Raw genomic sequence first — 9839 nt, 5'->3', positions numbered from 1 at the left:
TTGTTGATAGTCCATTGGAGGTGGTTGTTGCCATAAGGGTTGATCAAATCCTTGTGGCTCCTCCCATCTTTGATTGTTCCGACCTTGATGCCTATTCTCATTGTAATTTCTTCTTCCTACAACATAATTGTAACCAGACTCATAGCCAAATGGGTGAGAGTTCATAGTAGTAAATAAAAATTAAAAATGAAAATAAAAATAAATTTAAATTAAAAGGTTATTTAAATTTTGAATTTGAAAATTAAATTTTGAAAATTTTTAAATTTGAATTTTGAAATTTGATTTTTGAAATAAGATAAGATAAAATAAAAATTTTAAAATAAAAACCAATAACCTCTTAACTTAAGATAAAGCAAAAATAAAAACAAAAATAAAAATAAATAAACAAGCAAAAATAAAATATTTACAATAACCAATAATAAGGCACACGCTTGCAATTCCCCGGCAACGGCGCCATTTTGACGTTAGGATTTTTGCCAGTAAAAAATTTCATAAAAACAGGTGTGTTGTAGATATAGTCTCTAAACCAACAAAAATCCCTTCGTACAAACGTTTGGTTGTCACAAGTAACAAACCCCTTTAAATTTGATAACCGAGTATTTAAACTTCGGGTCGTCTTCTCAAGGAATTGCAGGGAGGTGTTCTTATTATTGATTATGAAAAAGTGTGTTTTTGGGAAATGTTGAGTTTGGGCAATAGGCACAGGTATATTTAAATGACAAATAAAATAAATAAATAACTGTAAAATAAACTTTTGGCAAGGTATGAGAAATTGTAAGTCCAGTCTAGTTATCCTTATCAATGATGATGAAAACTGAATCTGAATTCCACTTAGTTAACCTTTGCTATAACAAGGGAAGGTCAAGCGACTAATTAGTTAGATCTTTGAATCCTAGTTAATTCCTAAGAAAAGATTGGGATTATTGAAGATCAATTTAATTAGCAAGGATAACAATTATCAATTATGAGTTGGATAATTCCTGAGTTACTGATTTCTTAACCAAGACCAAAAGGAAAAATATCTAAATTAAATTAAAAGCATTCATATAAATAAAGCAAAGCAAAATTAAGTCTGAAAATACCTTGAATTGCATTCACAAAAGAACTTAAATCTGACATACAAATTAAATTGGAGAAATAAATAAAAAGAACATTGAACCTGGGATTGAGAGTCACTCCTAAAACTAAGAGAAGTCCTAAATCCTAATCCTAAGAGAGAGGAGAGAACCTCTCTCTCTAAAAACTACATCTACTCCTAAAATTGTGAATGTGAAAAGCCTCCCTATGAATGAATGCAATCCCCCACTTTATAGCCTCTAATCTGTGTTTTCTGGGCCGCGAACTGGGTCGAAAACAGCCTAGAAATCGCTGGAGAAGAATTCAAACACGTTGATTTCCGTCACTGCGACGCGACTGCATGGAGCACGCGGTCACATTGCCTAGCGTCAGAGCAACTATGGCATATTAAATATCAAATCGTAGCCTTGGACGTTAGCTTTCCAACGCAACTGGAACCGCATCGTTTGGACCTCTGTAGCTAAAGTTATAGCCGTTGGAGTGAGAAGAGGTCAGGCTGGACAGCTTAGCAATTTCTCCAACTTCTTGTATTCCTTACACTTTTGCATGCTTCCTTTCTACCCTCTGAGCCATTCCTGCCCTGTAATCTCTGAAATCACTTAACACACATATCAAGGCATCTAATGGTGATAAGAGAGGATTTAATATTAGCAAATATAAGGCCAAAGAAACATGTTTTCAATTAAAGCACATAATTAGGAAGGCAAATGTAAAACCATGCAAATAGTATGAATAAGTGGGTAAATAGTAGATAAAAACCACTCAATTAAGCACAAGATAAACCATAAAATAGTGGTTTATCAACCTCCCCACACTTAAACATTAGCATGTCCTCATGCTAAGCTCAAGAGAAACTATAAAGAATGAAGAGGAATGAAATGCAACCTATCTATATGAATGCAACTACATGCAAAATATTTCTACCTACTTGGTTAAAAGTAAACAAATCTTTTAAGAACAAATATGAACTGGATTTCACTAATTCAAATCATAAAAATGAAGTACAAATAGACTTGCAAGAAGAAAATAGCTCATGAAAGCAAGGAACATAGAATCAAGCATTGAACCCTAACTGGTAGTGTATATCACTCTAATCTCTCAAGTGTCTAGGGTAATTCACTCTACTCTTCTCTAGTCATGCTTTTTAAACTTTGTTCTTCATCTAATCAATCAACAAAATTGAGTATACCACTGCAAACATCATGAGGTCTTTTCAAGGTTGTAATGGGGCTAAGGTAAGGGTGAGGGTATATATATATGGTTAAGTGAGCTTTATAAATTGAATCTTTAATTAACCTAAGCTTTCACCTAACATACATATACTCTATATAACTTTAAAATCATACCTAGCTACCCATAATTCCCACTTTTGTATGATTCCCATACTCATGTACCAAAATTTTGATATTTCTTTACTTTTATCACATATGCATTGATCTTTTTATTAACTTAGCCTTGGGGTAATTTTGTCCCCTTATTTATTAACTTATTTATTGAATATTTTTGGATTTTTTTTTTTGAAGAAATAAACATAACTTATCAATGCACATGGAGTTTCTATTATTTTTCTATTTTGGTTTTTCATGAGTAGGTTCCCAAATTCCCAATATTCAAATAAATTAGAAACATGTTACATTCCCTTATTAATCCATGTTCCCACAGTTTCCCCACACTTAATTGTTACAAAATCCCTATCTTAAGCTAACCAAAGATTCAATTAGGATTTTTAATTGTTTTTCTGCTTAAGGCCAGTGATGTGGTAAAATACAGAATAAATGGGGATTAAAAGGCTCAAGGTGGCTGACAAGGGTGATTTAAAGGGTAGGCTTATTTGGGATAAGTGAGCTTGGCCTCAATCATATGCAAGCATGTAAATACACTAAATAATAGACATATAGGTTGGAACAAAATATAGTTTACAATCATAGAGAAGGGAACACACAGGAATAAAATATTTATGGTTAAATAATGTAACCATATAAATAAGCTCAAATCTCACAGGTTTCTTAACCAAGACCAAAAGGGAAAATATCTAAATTAAATTAAAAGCATTCATATAAATAAAGCAAAGCAAAATTAAGTCTGAAAATACCTCGAATGGCATTCACAAAAGAACTTAAATCTGACATACAAATTAAATTGGAGAAATAAATAAAAAGAACATTGAACCTGGGATTGAGAGTCACTCCTAAAACTAAGAGAAGTCCTAAATCCTAATCCTAAGAGAGAGGAGAGAACCTCTCTCTCTAAAAACTACATCTACTCCTAAAATTGTGAATGTGAAAAGCCTCCCTATGAATGGATGCAATCCCCCACTTTATAGCCTCTAATCTGTGTTTTCTGGGCCGCGAACTGGGTCGAAAACAGCCCGAAAATCGCTGGAGAAGAATTCAAACACGCTGATTTCTGTCACTGCGACGTGGCCACATGGAGCACTCGGTCGCGTCACCTAACGTCAGAGCAACTATGGCATATTATATATCAAATTGAAGCCCCAGACGTTAGCTTTCCAACGCAACTAGAACCGCGTCGTTTGGACCTCTGTAGCTAAAGTTATAGCCATTTGAGTGTGAAGAGGTCAGGCTGGACAGCTTAGCAATTTCTCCAACTTCTTGTATTCCTTCCACTTTTGCATGCTTCCTTTATACCCTCTGAGCCATTCCTACCTTGTAATCTCTGAAATCACTTAACACACATATCAAGGCATCTAATCGTGATAAGAGAGGATTTAATATTAGCAAATATAAGGCCAAAGAAACATGTTTTCAATTAAAGCACATAATTAGGAAGGCAAATGTAAAACCATGCAAATAGTATGAATAAGTGGGTAAAGAGTAGATAAAAACCACTCAATTAAGCACAAGATAAACCATAAAATAGTGGTTTATCAAACACCAAACTTAGTTCTTTGCCTAGTACAACAAATTGCATACTTGCAGAGATCCTCATTTGTTGTTATTAACAAAACAACCATTAACTTCAGACTAAACTACTGCCAAGTGGTCCCCCTGAGTGGTTGGAGCTAGCAATTTGTCATTGGAGTGTAGTGTGATTATAACTAATATCTCTGGTAGAACACCAAACTTAAAACTACACTTTCACTCTTAGGTTTTGTCTTGGTGTGGAACACCAAACTTAGCTCCTCGCAATACAGGGGAAACAACTTGTGATTTTTATTGAAATGATAATGAAAAAGAAACTACCTCAGGTTGGGTTGCCTCCCAACAAAGCGCTCTTTTAGCGTCGCTAGCTCGACGATTCCTTCATTACTTGAGATGATACTTCACTTTGGGGTTTTCCTCCATGTTGCCCATATAGTGTTTGAGCCTTTGTCCGTTCAAAGTGAAAGTCCTCTCCGATCTTTCATCCATGATTTCTATGTGCCCATATGGTGAGACGTTTGTGACCAGAAAGGGTCCTGACCACCTTGATTTGAGTTTTCCTGGGAACAGTCTCAATTTGGAGTTGGAGAGGAGTACTTGCTGCCCCTTTTCGAAACTCCTGGGTGCAAGGTGCAGGTCATGTCTTCTTTTCACCTTTTCTTTATAGATCTTGGCATTTTCATAGGCTTGCGATCTAAATTCCTCCATTTTCTTGCAGTTGCAAGATCCTCTTTGCACCAGCAGCAATGCTGTCAAAATTTAGTATCTTGAGAGCCCAGAGAGCTTTGTGTTCCAGCTCCAGTGGTAAATGACAAGCTTTCCCATACACTAGTTGATATGGGGACATTCCAAGTGGAGTTTTGAATGCTGTTCTGTATGCCCAAAGAGCATCATCCAGCTTCTTCGACCAATCCTTTCTTGATGCACCCACAGTCTTTTCCAGAATCCTTTTTAGCTCTCTGTTGGATATCTCAGTTTGCCCACTTGTTTGGGGATGGTAAGGAGTGGCCACCTTATGTTTTACCCCGTATCGTAGGAGAAGAGCTTCTAGTGGTCTGTTACAAAAATGGCTCCCTCCATCACTAATGAGTGCTCGTGGGACTCCAAATCGGCTAAAGATATTCTTCCTGGGGAAGTTCATGACCACCTTGTTATCATTCGTTGGAGTTGCAAAAGCCTCTACCCACTTGGAAACGTAATCCATTGCTACCAAAATGTACTTGTTTGAATATGAGGTTGGGAATGGTCCCATGAAATCGATTCCCCACACATCAAACAGTTCCAGTTCCAAGATGAAATTTTGTGACACCTCATTTCTCTTGGGCAATGATGAGCGGATAATTTATACGCTTTTTGGCATTGTTTTTAGTATGTTTTTAATAGGATCTAGTTACTTTTAGGGATGTTTTTATTAGTTTTTATGTTTAATTCATATTTCTGGACTTTACTATGAGTTTGTGTGTTCTTCTATGATTTTAGGTATTTTCTGGCTGAAATTGAGGGACTTGAGCAAAAATCAGATTCAGAGGTTGAAGAAGGACTGCTGATGCTGTTGGATTCTGACCTCCCTACACTCAAAGTGGATTTTCTGGATCTACATAACTCAAAATGGTGCGCTTTCAATTACGTTGGAAAGTAGAAATCCAGGGCTTTCCAGCAATATATAATAGTCCATACTTTGACCGAGTTTAGATGACGCAAAAGGGCGTTGAACACCAGTTCTACGCTGCAGTCTGGAGTTAAACGCTAGAAACACGTCACAAGCCAGAGTTGAACGCCAGAAACACGTTACAAAATGGCGTTCAACTCCAAGAATGACCTCTCCACGTGTAAACTTCAAGCTCAGCCCAAGCACACACCAAGTGGGCGAAGTGAATTTATGCATCAATTACTTACTTCTGTAAACCCTCGTATCTAGTTTAGTATAAATAGGACTTTTTACTATTGTATTTAGATCTTCGGATCATCTTATGATTTTTAGTTCATCTTAGGATCATATTGATCACGTTTGGGGGCTGGCCATTCGGCCATGCCTGAACCTTCATCACTTATGTATTTTCAATGGTAGAGTTTCTACACTCCATAGATTAAGGTGTGGAGCTCTGCTGTTCCTCATGAATTAATGCAAAGTACTACTATTTTTCTATTCAATTCAACTTATTCCGCTTCTAAGATATTCATTCGTACTTTAATGTGAATGTGATGAACGTGACAATCATCATCATTCCCCCACGAACGCGTGCCTGACAACCACTTCCGTTCCACTTTAGATTGAATGAGTATCTCTTGGATCTCTTAATCAGAATCTTCGTGGTATAAGCTAGATTGATGGCGGCATTCATGAGAGTCCGGAAAGTCTAAACCTTGTCTGTGGTATTCCGAGTAGGACTCAGGGATTGAATGACTGTGACGAGCTTCAAACTCGCGAGTGCTGGGCGTAGTGACAGACGCAAAAGGATAGTAAATCCTATTCCAGTATGATCGAGAACCTCTAGATGATTAGCCATGCAGTGATAGCGCATTGGACCAATTTCACAGAGAGGATGGGATGCAGCCATTGACAACGGTGATGCCTCCAGATGATTAGCAATGCAGTGACAGCACATCAGACCATTTTCACAGAGAGGATGAAAAGTAGCCATTGACAACGTGATGTCCTTACATAAAGCCAGCCATGGAAAGGAGTAGGATTGATTGGATGAAGGCAGCAGGAAAGCAGAGGTTCAGAGGAACAAACGCATCTCTATACGCTTATCTGAAATTCTAACCAATGAATTACATAAGTATTTATATCTTTTCTATTTATTTATTATTATTCGAAAACTCCATAACCATTTGATATCCGCCTGACTGAGATTTACAAGGTGACCATAGCTTGCTTCATACCAACAATCTCCGTGGGATCGACCCTTACTCACGTAAGGTTTTATTACTTGGACGACCCAGTGCACTTGCTGGTTAGTTGTGCGAAGTTGTGAAGTTATGCTTGGACCATGGTATTGTGCACCAGTTTGTTGGCCCCATTACCAGGGAGAGAACAAACAAAAAATTTTACAACCTCAGAGTAACAATTTCGCATACCAGGCAAGTTCCCAGATCTTTGGCACTCATTGCAGCTCTTTACTAGTTTTTTAGCATCCTTGAAAAGGGTGGGCCAAAAGAATCCGCTTTGTAACACATTTGCTGCAGTTCTGTTCCCTCCAAAATGGCCTCCATAGTATGAGCCGTGGGAATTCCGTAGGACTTCACGTCCCTCTTCTTCTGAAACAAATCTTCTCAGGATTCCATCTGAACATTTCTTGAAGAGATATGGCTCATCCCAGACAAAATATTTTGCATCATTTATGAGCTTCCTTTTTTGATGTTTATTGATCTCTGGAGGTAAGGCCCCAGTTGCGTTGAAGTTGGCAATGTCTGCGAACCATGGTGCTTGGTGAACTGTCATCAACTACTCATCAGGGAAGAGCTCATTTACACTAGTATCGTGTGTTCTACCTTCATCACGAGGGATTCTGGATAGGTGATCTGCCACTTTGTTCTCTACTCCCTTCTTGTCTCTGATTTCAATATTGAATTTCTGTAAAAATAAAATCCATCTTATTAGTCTTGGTTTTGATTCTTGCTTGGCAAACAAATATTTAAGTGCTGTGTGATCTGTGAAAACAATCACTTTAGCAACAATGAGGTATGATCTAAACTTATCAAATGCAAAAACTATTGCTAGCAACTCCTTTTCAGTAGTGGTATAATTTCTTTGAGTTTCATTGAGGACTTTTGATGAGCGGATAATTTATACGCTTTTTGGCATTGTTTTTAGTATGTTTTTAGTAGAATCTAGTTACTTTTAGGGATGTTTTTAATAGATTTTATGTTAAATTCACATTTCTGGACTTTACTATGAGTTTGTGTGTTTTTCTGTGATTTCAGGTATTTTCTGGCTGAAATTGAGGGACTTGAGCAGAAATCAGATTCAGAGGTTGAAAAAGGACTGCTGATGCTGTTGGATTCTGACCTCCCTGCACTCAAAGTGGATTTTCTGGAGCTACAGAACTCGAAATGGCGCGCTTCCAATTGAGTTGGAAAGTAGACATCCAGGGCTTTCCATCAATATATAATAGTCCATACTTTGGCCAAGAATAGATGACATAAACTGGCGTTCAACGCCAGTTTTCTACCCAAATCTGGCGTCCAGCGCCAGAAAAGGAGCCAAAACCAGAGGTGAACGCCCAAACTGGCACAAAAGCTGGCGTTCAACTCCAAGGAGGACCTCTACACGTGTAACAATCAAAGCCCAGCCCAAGCACACACCAAGTGGGCCCCAGAAGTGGATTTATGCATCAATTACTTACTCATGTAAACCCTAGTAGCTAGTTTATTATAAATAGGACCTCTTACTATTGTATTTGACATCTTTGGATTACCTTATGATCCTTTGATCACGTTTTAGGGGGCTGGCCATCTCGGCCATGCCTGGACCTTCACTTATGTATTTTTAACGGTAGAGTTTCTACACTCCATAGATTAAGGTGTGGAGCTCTGCTGTTCCTCAAAGATTAATGCAAAGTACTACTGTTTTCTATTCAATTCTTCTTATTTCGCTTCTAAGATATCCATTCGCACCCAAGAACGTGATGAAGGTGATGATTATGTGTGACGCTCATCATCCTTCTCCCTTATGAACACGTGCCTGACAAACACTTCTGTTCTACATGAATTAAGCTAGAATGAATATCTCTTAGATCTCTTAACCGGAATCTTCGTGGCGTAAGCTAGAATGATGGCGGCATTCAAGAGAATCCGGAAAGTCTAAACCTTGTCTATGGTATTCCGAGTAGGATTCAATGATTGAATGACTGTGACGAGCTTCAAACTCGCGAGTGCTGGGCGTTAGTGACAGACGCAAAAGAAGGGTGAATCCTATTCCAGCATGATCGGGAACCGACAGATGAATAGCCGTGCCGTGACAGGGTGCATGAGCATATTATTCACTGAGAGGAGGGGATGTAGCCACTGACAACGGTGATGCCCTTGCATAAAGCCAGCCATGGAAAGGAGAAAGACTGATTGGAGGAAGATAGAAGGAAAGCAGAGGTTCAGAGGAACGAAAAGCATCTCCATTCGCTTATCTGAAATTCCTACCAATGAATTACATAAGTATCTCTATCCCTATTTTATTATATAATATTCGAAAACACCATTATCACTTTATATCCGCCTGACTGAGATTTGCAAGGTGACCATAGCTTGCTTCATAACCAACAATCTCCGTGGGATTCGACCCTTACTCACGTAAGGTATTACTTGGACGACCCAGTGCACTTGCTGGTTAGTTGTATCGAAGTTGTGACAATTATGAATTAAGATCAGAGCACCAAGCTTTGGAGCCATTACCAGGATTTGTTCGAGCCTGGAGATCACAATTTCGTGCACCAAGTTTTTGGCGCCGTTGCCGGGGATTGTTCGAGTTTGGACAACTGACGGCTCATCTTGTTGCTCAGATTAGGTAATTTTCTTTTCGTTTTGTTTTCAAAAAAAAAAAATCTTTCAAAAATATTTTCAAAAATCTCTCATCTATTTTCGAAAAAAATAAAAATGTTTTCAAAAATTTTATTCAAGATTTTTAAGAATGAATTCTAGTGTTTCATGAAGCATGTGAAGCCTGGCTGGCTGTAAAGCCATGTCTAAATTCTTTTGGACTGAGGCTTCCAAACCATCAGAGGTAAGTTACATACTTGATAAATGATGAGCAGTAATTTGTTATCAAGAGCAATATACTCTGGTGTTAAATGCTGAAGCTTGGCTGGCCATTGGCCATGTCTAGTGTTTTGGACTGGAGCTTTCATTGAAAGCTTGGCTGGCTAGTGAGCCATGTCTAATTCC

This window comes from Arachis ipaensis, chromosome B8, assembly GCF_059453495.1.
Source record: "Arachis ipaensis isolate K30076 ecotype BB chromosome B8, ASM5945349v1, whole genome shotgun sequence".
Lineage (NCBI taxonomy): Eukaryota > Viridiplantae > Streptophyta > Magnoliopsida > Fabales > Fabaceae > Arachis > Arachis ipaensis.
This window is presented reverse-complemented; position numbering follows the sequence as displayed.